General features: G+C 39.7%; 1 pseudogene; it reads right to left on the bottom strand.

The window, feature by feature from the left end:
• Positions 1-4,968: 4,968 nt before the first annotated feature.
• On the bottom strand, positions 4,969-6,354 carry LOC145415012 (general transcription factor II-I repeat domain-containing protein 2A pseudogene; annotated as a pseudogene).
• Positions 6,355-13,995: the final 7,641 nt, after the last annotated feature.

Below are 13,995 nucleotides of genomic sequence, written 5' to 3'. Positions count from 1 at the left end.
AGGACGCGCAAATGAAGCCATGGGGACAAAAAGATGACAATCCCGCACTGAATAACAGAAATGTCGACTTACTCTACTATAACGGTAGAAGGGGGGGACTGAGGCAGAACACGCTCGTGATCAAACATGCAGCAACTGTGCGTTAAAATTACACAAAGGATGATGAAATCATAGGCTATGTAACAATATATAGATAGATAGATAGATAGATAGATAGATAGATATTTCTCACAGATACACATAGGTTGAACTATGACCTTGCCAGATGACCTTGACCTTTGAGTGTTCACAAAAATCTTTTTTTTTTTTTTGCCTTATCCTTCACCATTATCAGCTTTGATCTAAATTGGATCAGAACTGTTTTAAGTTGACCTTGCTATGTGACCTGCATTGACCTTTGATGTCTTGTCCTAAAAAAAAAAAAGTCCCAGAAAGACTATATTCCATTTCATTACAACCTGTATATCTATCTGTTAAAGTAATTGAAATATAAAGGATTTAAAGTTTCAAAAATAGAAAACTGGTCACAAATCAGCCACCTTAGATTTTTTCAAAATTTAAAAAAAAAAAAAGGCATCAACCTAATGTTTGGCCCAACAATCATATAAAATATGAGAAACTTCCAATAAATGGTTTCTGAGATACAGCTTGGAACAGACGAATGGACGTACAGACTAAAGGACGTATTGTACATACGGACGGACATAACCTAACCTAAGATTCCACTCCGTGAGAAACGAAGTGGAATAAGGTCAACTCCTTGGCTGACCATTAAGCGTCCCCCACGTGTGGTTAAAATACTCTTAGAATTAAAACTGAATTAACTTGTTACACACACACACACACACACACACACACACACACACAACTATTATACTCTCTTGTCTATCGCCTGCAAAGGTTTAAAAAGTTAACATAAACCATTGTAAGGAGGGATAAAGAGATGGAGATAGCAATGGACAAAGGAGGGTGTAGTAAGGAAGATTTTGGGTAAAGGCTGAGGTGTAGGTACAGAGCAGTGTAGAGATGAGGGAAATCGATTGGGGAAATTTATCAAAACAGGCAAAGCCGAGAGTAGGCATGTTCTGTTTCATTATCATGATTATTTATACTGAAATTGTTTTTATCATGAAGAAACTATATTACCAGGGAAATAGCTATGAGATTGGGAAAATCTGTTATAAAAAAGAAACAAGACAACTGGATATGGCTTGGTAAAGGAAAAGTAAGGGAATGCTGAGTGGAAAGATGCCCTGAAGGGGCGATCTATACTGCCCTGTCCTGCCCTGCCTATCTGCTTCTCTCTGATCTATCCTACTCTGTCTTGTTTTACCACGTCGTACACTGTAAAACTCCTTAGAGATCAAATGTCTGGGGCTGAATTTTGATGAGAGAAGACCCGTAAAAAAGGACAACTGTGAGACATATCAACGACTGATAGAAGGGATTGTCACGAAGTGGGCACTGATTGTAAATGTAGGTGTCATACAGGTCCTTTAATGTCCTTAATCCAGTGATGTAGACTTATGATTGATTCACACTTCCACTAGACGATGTTCAGTCTAGGGCAAATCTCTGTTGGTGAAGCATGTAAGGCCTTCAATACCGTGGTATGCTTAATTTTATTCCTAGCATCACCAAACGACTTTTTTGCGTGCGTCACTAGACTAAATAAATGAGAGCAATGCAAGCTTGCCTTTTCTTTGTTGTTGGAGAAAACTTTGAAATAAATCTTCACTGTACTCCAGCCATTAGTCCTGAAGCACCCAAACTATCCCCACAGTGTATAGGCTCGTGGTGCCTCCCCACCTGCATCACCATTCCGGTTCATTTCATTCATTTCTTTTTCCTCCAGGCCCATTCCTACCCTTCCTCCTCAACAATATCAATTTAGGGATGAGGTTGTACAGTAGGCTAGTATGAAAGCGCGTTTTCAAATTCGAGACCATTTTTAACAAGCGCATGAAAACCTAATATAAAAGCTGGGCGATTGTTAAACTAGCTGGTATCTGATCAGTGGTTTAAAAGAAACTTTCGATACACCAGTGCTGTTTACTTGCCTGGTCGTCAAGCAGTTTTCATTGAATCAAACCTCACATTTATTGTCGTCTACATATTTCCTGTGAAGTGCGGTATACTTGTTGTGCTGAGAGATGGTATACCTGCGAGTATTACTGTCTCTTTCAACTTTACAGATTACTGCTGGTTGACCAATACTCTTGATCTTTGATACAGGTTGCAGATTGAAGTTTTCTGAATTTCTGTGAAGCGCAACCGGCTATATCTATTTCGCTGAAGTATCGTACTAAAGAAGCTTCAGATTACAACCTTCATCATGATCAAGAGTACCAGTCAACCAGTAATAACTCTTAAATTGACATAAACAGGGGAGAGTATGCCATCTAGAAGTACAACCAGTACATTTCAGGGGAAATGTGCAGGTGACATTAATATTATATTTGGCTTGTCTTTTCATGGTAGGAGTGGTTTTAAACTATGTATAAGAATATAGTTCTGTCTCCAAACAGCTACCAAAATTATCAACCATAAAGTCCTGTAACATCTATCAAAACTCTCCTGAAGGTAGCACTATATCAAACGAATAGATGGTGACCGTCCCCTACTGCGACTTTCAAAAATAATCCAGTTTCAGAATTTTATCATCTCTTTCCCGTGACGAGCAGGAGGCAACAGACGTTAACATCCGGCTAACAGTAGAAGTGTATGTGAACAAGGTGTTAATGGGTCAGTATTAAGACCCCCTCCCCCCTCCTTTTTTTTTTTTTTTTTTTTTTTGAATTCGCGTATTCGTATTAAAAAATGTGTTCATGATATACGGAACCACGTTGTCATAAAACGAAGCTTGTGGGATATTTTGAAAGAAACCTTCAATTTCAAGTCATTGCCCACGAACACCCACTTTCACAGGGAATACTTTCCTGTCGCAGCCCACCAACTCTCCATTCCATCTGTTTCATGGTGTGACGCAGGTCACGCCTTCACCTACCCCTTTACCTAGAGACATCTTTTCTAACTGGATTAAAAAAAAAAGTAGCAAGAGTAAGGTAAAGCAGATGCCACCTGCTGGAATTGGTTAGTGAAGGTTATCTCTGACTCCCCATTTACAAAATTCCCTCCAAAGCTGAATCGGTCGTCTTTAATAGTGGTAGCAATAACAAAATAATAAATGCGTCATCGGAGTGAAATGGTTAATCACTTTTAAATGGATGACGTTCTTTTTGGATCATTCCAGGTTACAGACGATCTTGGTAACTTTGGAGTGACCATCTATTGTGAAAGGGTTAGAATCGGTTGTCTTAAAGCCCTTCATTGTCTAATATCTCTCCCTAGACTGAATAGCATCGTCTGAAGGTAGCATGAGTCTGCCATTTGACTGAGGGGCTTGAAGAAGCATGTCCTGATTCCAACAGGAATTTGGGGAATACTGTATTTTGGTGGTGATTTTAGTACTTTAGGGATTTTGGTCAGTGTTTCAGGCATTCGTTTTAATGGTATTCAACAGTGTTTTAGGGAGCCTTGGAGGGATTGTAACGAGTGTTAATGGGATTCCAGAGCGTATTTAGGGAATTCAGTTAATGCTTTATAGACTCCAGTGAGTGTTTTAGGGATTCCAGTGAATGTTTAAGGATTTCAGTGAGAATTTAAGGGATTCCAACGAGTGTTTTAAGGATTCCAGTGAGTGTTTTAAGGATTCCAGTGAGTATTTAAGTGATTCCAGTGAGTGTTTTAAGGATTCCAGTGAGTGATTTAAGGATTTCAGTGAGTATTTTAGGGATTCCAGTGAGTATTAAGGATTCCAGTGAATGTTTTAAGGATTCCAGTGAATGTTTTAAGGATTCCAGTGAGTGTTTTAAGGATGTCAGTATTTTAGGGATTCCAGTGAGCGTTTTAAGGATTCCAGTTAGTATTTTAAGGATTCCAGTGTATGTTTTAAAGATTCCAATACATTTTTTGTATTATAAGGTATTCATTAGGAATCCATTGAATGTTTCTGGAATTAGTTTTAAGGATTCTGGTAAGTATATTAGAGAAATCAACAAGTGCTTTAGGGGTCCTTTTGAGAGATTCCCGTGAAACTTTAAGGGATTACAATGACAGATTTGGGGATTCCAGTGAGTGATTTAGGGATCCTGGCCAGTGGTTTACGGATCACAGTGAGTCCTTTAGAAACTTTGGCATATGTTTTAGGGACTGTAGTGAGTGCTTTAGGGATTGCTATGTTTTAGGGGTTCTCGTGCGTTTTGGTGAGTGCTTTAAGATTTCACTGTTTTACGGATCCCAAAGTATTTTAGGCCAGTTGTATTAAAGATTTCTGTGTTAAGGGATTCTAGTGAGTGTTCAGGGATTCCAGTGAGTGTTTAGGGATTCTAGTGCGTGTTTAGGGATTCCAGTGAGTGTTTAGGGATTCCAGTGAGTGTTTAGGGATTCTAGTGAGTGTTTAGGCATTCCAGTGAGTGTTTAGGCATTCCAGTGAATGTTTAGGCATTCCAGTGAGTGTTTAGGTATTCCAGTGTTTAGGCATTCCAGTGTTTAGGCATTCCAGTGTTCAGGTATTCCAGTGTTTAGGTGTTCCAGTGTTTAGGTATTTCAGTGAGTGTTTGGGCGTTCCAGTGAGTGTTTAGGCATTCCAGTGAGTGTTTAGGCATTCCAGTGAGTGTTTAGGCCAGGGGTGTGCAACCTTTTTTCCCAAAGGGCCACTAGTCACAACTCTGTTGGTATGAAGGGCCACATAACCTTACTATTTCACGTTATTTACTACGATCGAAGACTTATTATGTGGGATTATACTGATAAAGATAGATAATTAGTTGTTACTGATTTTATTTAAATTGGGATCATAAAAATAAGAATTGTCCGAAACAAAAGTATTTTCCTTACTATCAATGAGCAAATGAAAGGCTACCTTATTATTATAGCGTACAAATATAAATAATTACTTGTTATTGGTTAACTGGGATCATTAAAATAAGAATTATCAAACGCAGACACATTTTCCTTACCATCAATGAGCAAATGAAAGGCTACCCTAGTGAGACGGTTGATGTTGCATTTGGGACACCACTCATCAATATCAGGCTGTATGGATGATGTGGCTACACGCAGGGTACTTTCCAAATGTTCATCAGTAAGTGAAGACCTATACTTGTTTTTAACCAGATTCATTTTTGAAAAGAGCTGCTCACATACATATGTGCTACCAAACACTGCCATCATTTTCCTTGCATGAGCAGACAGTTTTGGATACACTGTCACTGATACATGCTTCTTATAAAACTGGTATACTGAACTATCATCAAACTTCTTTCTTAGTTCATCATTGCATTGTAGTTCAATTATTTCCATTTGCATGTCCTCGGGAATTGCTTCCACATCCACAGAAAAAGGAGAAGCAAAGACTTCAATGGCTTGTGAATGTTTCTTGAGGTCATTAAATCTTTCTGAAAATTCCTCTTGTAAGACTGCCAACTTGTCACCATACTTCTGATACTGAAGGTTGCTAATGTCATGGTTTTTCAGTGTAGGAAAGTGGGCTGAGTTATGGTTTCTGATTTGTGACTCCCACAGACGCAATTTTATCTGGAAGCCTTTGATCAGTGAGAACAACTCATTTATTAGTTGATCTTTTCCTTGAAGTCTAACATTCAGTGCACTAAGATCAGTTATATCTACAAAAAATGCTAAATCACATCTCCATTCCTTATCTCTCAATTCAGGGATAGCATTACCTTTCATATCTAAGAACAGTACAATTTCTTCCAAACGTTCATATGCTCTCTTCAACATTCCTGCTTTGCTTAGCCACCTGACCTCACAAAAATACTTCACATCACTGTACTCTGCTTCAATGTCTGCCATTAACTGCTGAAACTCGCGGTGATTTAGACCTCTTGACCTAATGAAATTGACAGCTTTCACAAGAATATTAGTCACATGCTGAAAGTTTATTGTCTTTGCACATAAAGCTTCCTGGTGTATGATACAATGCAGGACAATAAGTGAACCTGAGCCAATATTTTGAGACTCCATTCTGGTCTTCAGTAATCCAACAACCCCATTTCTTTGACCAGACATCGCAGGAGCACCATCTGTTGTAATGCAAACTAAATTAGTGTAGTCCAGTCCAAACCTTGCCAATACTTTTTCCAATTCATCAAAAATATTTTGTCCTGTTGTGGTCCCCTTCATGCTTTGTAGTGAAGCCATTTCCTCTGTAATATTATAGTCATTGTCAACACCCCTAATATACACAGCAAGTTGTGCAGTGTCTGTGGTGTCACAACTCTCATCAAGAGCAACAGAGTACGCAGAAAAAGCACTAACTCGCTTGACCATTGTACTTTCAATACTCCCTGAAAGACTGCCCATTCTTCTAGCAACAGTATATCTTGAAAGGCTTATGTTTTCAACTTGTTTCTTTTTGTCAGGAAACATATTGTCCGAGGCTACACACAAACATTCTTTAACTACCTCTCCATCAGAATAGGGCTTGAGTCTTTTTGCAAGGATTTGACTAATCAAGAAGCTTGTTTTGAGAGATGCATCATATTCCTTAACTTTCTTTGTAAACAATGACTGTTGTCCTTTCAGAGATTTCTGCAAGAATGATATTTTTTCCTTGCGTGCTTCACCTGTCATATTTTCATATTCTTTGTGCTTTGTGATGTAGTGTCTATTGATGTTATATTCTTTTAAAACAGAAATGGTTTCATGGCACACAAGGCACAATGCTTTCCCCCCTGATTGTATGCATAAATATTGGTCAGTCCATTTCTCTTGAAAACTCCGGTTTTCCTCTGAAATTTTGCGTTTTTTACTTGAAGCCATTATTAGTACAATAAGATCTTTCCTGCTGAGAAAAATATATAATTAGTAAAACATGGCTTTAAGAAAAATGTAATAGATTCCAATAAAATTAATAATTTTGTATAAATTTTCTTAGCAAAATCAAGTGAATGATTAAGATAAAATGCATAAATCGATTATAGAGGTAATTAAGTGCATTATCTTTCGGGATGAGTTACCCATTCTCTCCCGACTCTCTCCCAAGCTAAATATAATCAACTGTTGTTAGCCATATTAGGAAGGAAATCATTATATCTGCACCAAATCTTTCAGTAGACACATATAGTAACCCCCTCATCTCTATAAAACACTCCCTCACTTACTTAAAATTGTCGAATGGTAGCCTAAATATATGAAAAGTAAGCCATCGGTAAAGAACAGGTTAAAAATGGGCTATGCAAGAATAACTGTTCGGTTGTAGCTATTGATCAATTCATGGTTTATAAATCTTAGCAGTTCTACGGTTAAACGACATTCTCAGCAATGATATATAATTTTCAAAAATTATGAAAAGTAAGCCATCGGTAAAGAACAGGTTAAAAATTGGCTATGTAACAATAACTGTTCAGTTGTAAGCTATTGATCAATTCATGGTTTATAAATCTTAGCAGTTCTACGGTTCTACCACATTCTCAGCAGTGATATATAATTCTCAAAATGTTTTGCTTGCAAGTTTTCTAAAGCCAATCACAAAACTGCAATATAAACGAAGTTTAGACACTTAGAGTACCGGTAATCACAAATCAACCACAACAAATGAAGTCGCAACGGAGACTGGTGAGGCAGTGGCACTGTCAGGCGGGAACACATGTACCATACTAGAGTACGTGAATCATACGTGTCTGACTCATAGACAGACAGCCAAGGATCACTCAATCTATATATGTACTAATAATTAAAAATTTCAAGTAATATGTTATTTTCTGTTCTAATATAACTAAAATCTGTACACTAGTGAATGAAATAGGAAAAAGATGGTAAAAGTGGTACACAAGAATATGAATTTAATATTTTAATCAAACCTTCGGTGGGCTCTAGTTGGTAACACTCTCTCTCGCTCTCTCTCTCTCTCTCTCTGAGGGCCGCACTATAGCTTATTTATCTTTAGGAGAAAGGGCCGCATTGAAAGCCTTTGAGGGCCGCATGCGGCCCTTGGGCCGCAGGCTGCACAGGGTTGATTATAAGGTTACCACTCAGCGAATTAACCCGCCCCATCCCGACGTTTTCTGGGCAGTGGTACGCCCCAGTCCCGACATTTTTGGACCTTTTTTTTTTTTGGCTCAAACATCCGCTTTTGGTGAGAAACATCGAAAATTCATAGAGAAATCACTCACCTGAGGTTTAAAATACTCAATTTAGGTTCGAGTACTTCCTTACCTGACTGAGTTTTCTAACAGGCTGGCACCAAAGAAAACGAGTTCTATGGGAGGGTAACTATTTTATCCACTCATAAACAGTATTTATTTACTTACTTGGTACGAATTTATATGTAGTACAAGAGTATATTGGTTTTCAAACAGTAATATAGGCATTATAAGCATTGTTTCACTCACCAACTCATCACCATTCATGACCTTTTTTTCCCCACATTACCTGATCATCATTTCTGACTGTTTCTTCCTCTAATGCTATGTAAACTTTGTCCTCCACATTGTCATCGATTGGGGAATCACTCTGGCCCTGAATGTCTTTTTTGGCCAGGACACTGGTAACAGGTGAATTGCCGAGACAATGGCGTGCAGGGGGAGGGGAGAGGTTATGCGGTGTAAGGCATTGTCCCTGCTTGGCATCTTGTAGAGGAATAGAGGAAGGTGTCCCGTGTATACGTGCCAAAAATCACTCGCGAAATCACTCACGAAAATTGATAATTGTGCAAATTAGGGACCTTGCGATGTTGCCGCGTTAATTCACGTCTCCGGGACATGAGTGCACATCATGTGCGGACGTTAATTCACATCGCCGGGACGGTGCGGGTTAAATGATTTCTCGGCTTACAGGAATGATTTGGCTTGTCACTCAACGTAGAGTCACCCTGGAGTCCAGCAACACAACACTGAGTGAATGGATGATGGGCACCCCCACCGACCACTAATTTCTGCTACTATAACATTACTTAATAAGTTTTTTGATGTGGCCAAAACCAGATCTAATATGTTTCCTCCTCATGTTGGACAGTCTGTGAGCTGATGAAATAAACTTGCTTGCAAGTTTTTGTACAGGTCCAACCCTGTGTGTAAACATCGAGCCTCTCCTCACTTAGCAATCGGTAAATTGAAAAAAACTGAAGATTATAATGTTTCGGGTGCTACATACTTCAGCAGTTTGGTTGTAAATTTTAAAGTCTGTATACCTGAATTGAACCGGCGGACGTTACATTAACCCAAGATTTATTTTCCTAAGTGATTTATTCCTAAGCTGGAAATAAATACTATCAATGTTATCGACTGAGGACTTAGTACATAATACTGGATGAAGTTCTCCTTTAAGGTATAACAGTACACTCTCCTCGGCTCTGTTACAGTATTTCTCTCATCACTGAAAATGCTATAATCTGTTAAGTTGTACCCTGCTGAAAAATACTGTTGTTCAGTGTTGAGCCAAGATTCTGTTGCACATATTACGTCGTAATATTCAGCAAGAACATCGGTCTCAAAATCAAAACATTTATTCTGCAGACTACGCGCAATCACAGGGAAATCCTTAATATCCTTGACTATCACAGGGAAATCCTTAATATCCTTGACTCCGCTAGTGTGTTTGTTGTTTATGACTTCTACGTTGACTCGTCTCTAGGCCTCATATGGTGAATGTTTTTCTTTTTTCGTTCCTTTTTCAGGAAAAAAACTCACAGCATCATCCAAGAGACGACCGAGACGAGCAGAGTCAACCAAGTTAATGTAGAGACCATTATGTGGATATAGAGCTTACTGCTTACTGAAGTGATTATGGGTGTCAGTGACCTCAATACCCTCTGTAAACAAAGCAACTTGATACGACTATTCAGGCTAATAGCCTCACTACAAAACGACGTTTTGCTTGAAGCAATTTTGGGGAGAACACCTGAAATGAGAATGTTATTAGTCTTTTCTTTGTAGCTTGGATCGTCAAAATGATCTTGTCCAGGAGCTCTTCACACCAAGTTTGCACTTCATCTGTTTGTGGTTCCTCCGTGAATGATAATTATGAGACTTTCAATAGTTGCACCATCTGTAACGTGTCTACAGCCTCAGTTATATCAGCTATATGAGTTTATGAAGACTATGATAACATTATCAACTTCCTATAACTCACTCTCAGCTGCATAAAAATCATACGGTGTTAGCTGAAAGTAAGAAAAACTCAAGATGATACGATCATTAAAAAGTTTGTGATATGAAAAAGAGGTATCAACATGGCAGTTTTTTGCACTAGGCTACAATGTCCTGTTCTTCCTTGTGGCCACCAGCGCACCAGTCCACATTTTTTGTTTTTTTGTTCCCTTTTTCCTGAGGCACTTCAAAAGAACAACAGAAAAATCTGGCAGTTTCACTGTCACAAAGGTAAGTCTTCAAAATCTGTCAGTGTGCGACTGAAATTCCACACTAGCGAAACTGTGTTCATATAACCAATGATTTAAAAAAGCATGAATATTATCGCTTACAAGATCGAAATATCTGTACGTTATTAAGAATGTCTACTGTACAATAAAGAATTTATTTATTTAAAAATGTGTTCACAATATTCAACGAACGATAATATTATCATAAAATATATATTTCATATCTTGTCATAATAATCATAATCCATGTCGAGATTATGGGACGTATTCTTGTTGGCATAAGAGAATAAGTAGATTTTCTTCCTTGGAAATTACAGCATTTTTGCTGTACCGGCAGGGGCGACCAAATCCAGCGTGTCCCTAACTGTGTCACTCAGGACTGACAGTCACTATGCCTTTTTGAAGGATAAGGCCCAGGTTTAATGGAGGTGTGTTGAGGGATGGGGGATATTGGCGGTGTGTCTGGTGTGCGTCTTGGGCGTGCCTGGAGTGTCTGAGATGTGTAGATTGCATCGGGTGGGTCTGGGTTGTCTCGGAAAGATGTGTCTAAAATTAAAGAAATCTTTTGTGATGTATTCGGGTGATGGATACGGCTGGGGTACGTGTGATTAACAATGGTTTCCTTTGTCTTGTTGTATATAACACCTTGATCTCTTGCATGTTGTTGATGAGTCTGTAACACAAGACAGTACTAAAGGTGCAGCTTATAAAATTAATTGCTGAGGAGGGGATGGTACTAAATTTCCTGAGTCAAAGTGCAAACGAGCTTCTATCATCATCTTCGTCAAGACCATTACCTTTACCACTCGCGGACTGACCCATTGTAGGCCTGAAACTGCCCATTAGGAAGGAGCACACCACACTTCACCACAGTGGCTGTGGAAGAGTTAGCAAGGGGAGGCAGTAGCTCAGTCGGTAGAGAGGTGGCCTGCAGTCTTACCGGACCCAGGCTCAAATCCCCGCTGGGGCAGGGAACAGTTTAAGGATGTGAATGTAATAAAAACAGACTTTACTGATCTACCACAAGACCCGCCGACATGTCGTAAAAATACCCCCGCTAATACCAATACACCAGTCCTGTATGATACAGCCCTAGCATGTATTCAATATGGACGGTGGGTGTTAGCGCCGAAGTGGTGACATGTAGAGGTGTATGGTATGTAGGAGGACTACTGGGCCTTGGGAGCAGGCTGTGAACCCTATGCCCAGAGTCGGACTCATAAAAAAAAAAAAATCTGGTTTCCAAGGGAGGGCCCAGTGACTCCACCTCAGATCCCTAGCAGATAGCTCAAACGTCCGTCCTGGTTATTAAGTTATTTTTCCATCGGAGTTATTGAACCGTTCTCTTATAAGACACACACACACACACACACACACACACACACACACACACACACACACACACACACACACACACACACACACACACACACACACACACACACACACACACACACACACACACACACACATAAAGCAAATTCAAGTCTCATTGCTCACTCACGAACTCAGCAATCCGTCATTATGGTCAGTGAATCACACAAATGGACTGGAGGGAGGTGACTGGAATAAATGACATAGAGCAGATGTGGGAGAGATATCATCGGAAAACTGCACAAACTTACCATCATTCTTAAAAAAAAAAAAAAAAAAAAAAAAAAAAAGTCAAACTAGACCCGCCTGACTCCCCCCGGATCACTTACAAAATTAAGAGGCTGTTAAAGCTGAAAAATTGTGCATTTAACCAACAGAACTTGGCCTCTACAGGAAACTACGTAACAGGATTCAATGTGAAATTAGAGCAGCAAAGAAGGCTTACTACCTCTCCAAAATCGACCACCTGAAACAAGATAACATGAAGCAATGGTAGGGTAAAGTTGAACTGATAACTGGTTGCAATAAACAGAAACTTTCCTCCTTCCTTTGTGTTGGTCAGTTTACCAACGGGGACCAGTACACACAGTCAATAGTAATTTTGCCAGTGTATACCTGCGGCTGCCAGCACTTGTTCACGATTCTCTAGCATCATACCTCCCTGTCTACTACCTTGGCATGATGAAGGAGTATCGAGTTACAAGGCACCTTAAGTTCTCGAAAAGCAAATGCTCAACCACACATTGATCTACCAGCTAAGCTGTACAAGGAATTTGCGTCTGAACTAGCCACACCCCTCATCTCCATAATCATTGCGTCAGTTAGACAAGGCATGAAAGACTGCGTATGTGACTCCACATCCTAAATCTCCAAATCCAAATATCTCTTGAAAAACTGTGTCCTGTGGCCATAACACCCATACTCAGTCTTATTTATGAAGGAGTTGTGCCTGACTGGGCCTACACAAACATCGCTGACTCTAGATTCTCAACAGTTTGGAAATACGAGGTTCTCCTCTACCACACATTGTCATGTATTTTTCTGGACTTAATTCATTTATCGCATCTTGGAACAAAACAAATCCTCGCTAACACTGGCATTTATGGATTTAACCAAAGCATTCGACATGATCAACATAATCATAAAGACGGCGGAGGACCTGGGGCAGCGAGGGAACCTGGGTATGTGAGTGATTGACTTCCCGTCGGGTCGTTGGCAGACGGTCAGATATTGAAGTGCCATCACTTCCACCCTTCTCTCTTATGGTGTACCACATGGCACCAAAAGGAGCCCATTGTGCTTTCTCATGTTCATTAATGATGCACTGAGGGACACAGGTCATGGATGGAAATACATCGATGATTCCACCTGTGGTATCACAATTGACAACACAACTGATTTCAGTGCACTGCAGGACGTCATGAAGAGTCTGAGAGAGTGAACCGCTAACATTGATGTGACAGTCAACCATGCCAAGACCATCGTGATGTATATCAACCTGGGGACAAACAACATTTCACTTCCTGATATCACACTAGGTCAAAAACGTCAAGTTCCTTTGTATCACCATAAACAAAAACGTGGCCTGGGAGTGTCATGTCAGCATGGCCAGCAATCTGCATGATATCGCCTCTATCTGCCTCGACAACTAAAATCGCTAAGAGTTCCGCCAAACGAGCTCAAAAATGTTTATGATATAATTATTCATCTTTCCAAAGCTAACTTAGCTTACACATGTCCAGCCTGGGCGTCATCCCTTACAGATACACAGATGAAAGTAGTAGAAAAAGTGCAGAAAAGGGTGTGCAAACTCATCCTCGGTCACACATATACTGTTTACCAAGATGCTTTCGCCACATTGGCCGATCCCACCTTTGAGTCCCTTCTCAAGAAAAACAAACCACAAACTTCGGCCTCTAATTAATCACTAACCTTAGTTTTCCTTACCTTCACCCTCAGATGTCTCCCCACCACTCACCCACACCAGACACCACAACGTCATAAAACTCATAAAAATCCGAGCAGATAGATATAAAAGCAGTCCCATACAGTACTATGATAAGCAACCAGTGGGAATATAAACAGAGAACTCGGGGTAACAGTGCTTTAGTCCCCCATAGATAATAAACTTTAACTTTTTTTTTATGCGAGGAAGAAGGAACCAAAGGCCATGAGCCCGCAATAACAGTTCCCTCCAAGAGAAACACAAAATACGAGAG

This window comes from Coenobita brevimanus, chromosome 101 (assembly GCF_032717465.1).
Source record: "Coenobita brevimanus isolate Jiangsu-jjx chromosome 101, ASM3271746v2, whole genome shotgun sequence".
NCBI lineage: Eukaryota > Metazoa > Arthropoda > Malacostraca > Decapoda > Coenobitidae > Coenobita > Coenobita brevimanus.
The sequence above is the reverse complement of the archived record's forward strand: the minus strand, read 5'-3'. Positions and strand labels throughout refer to the sequence as shown.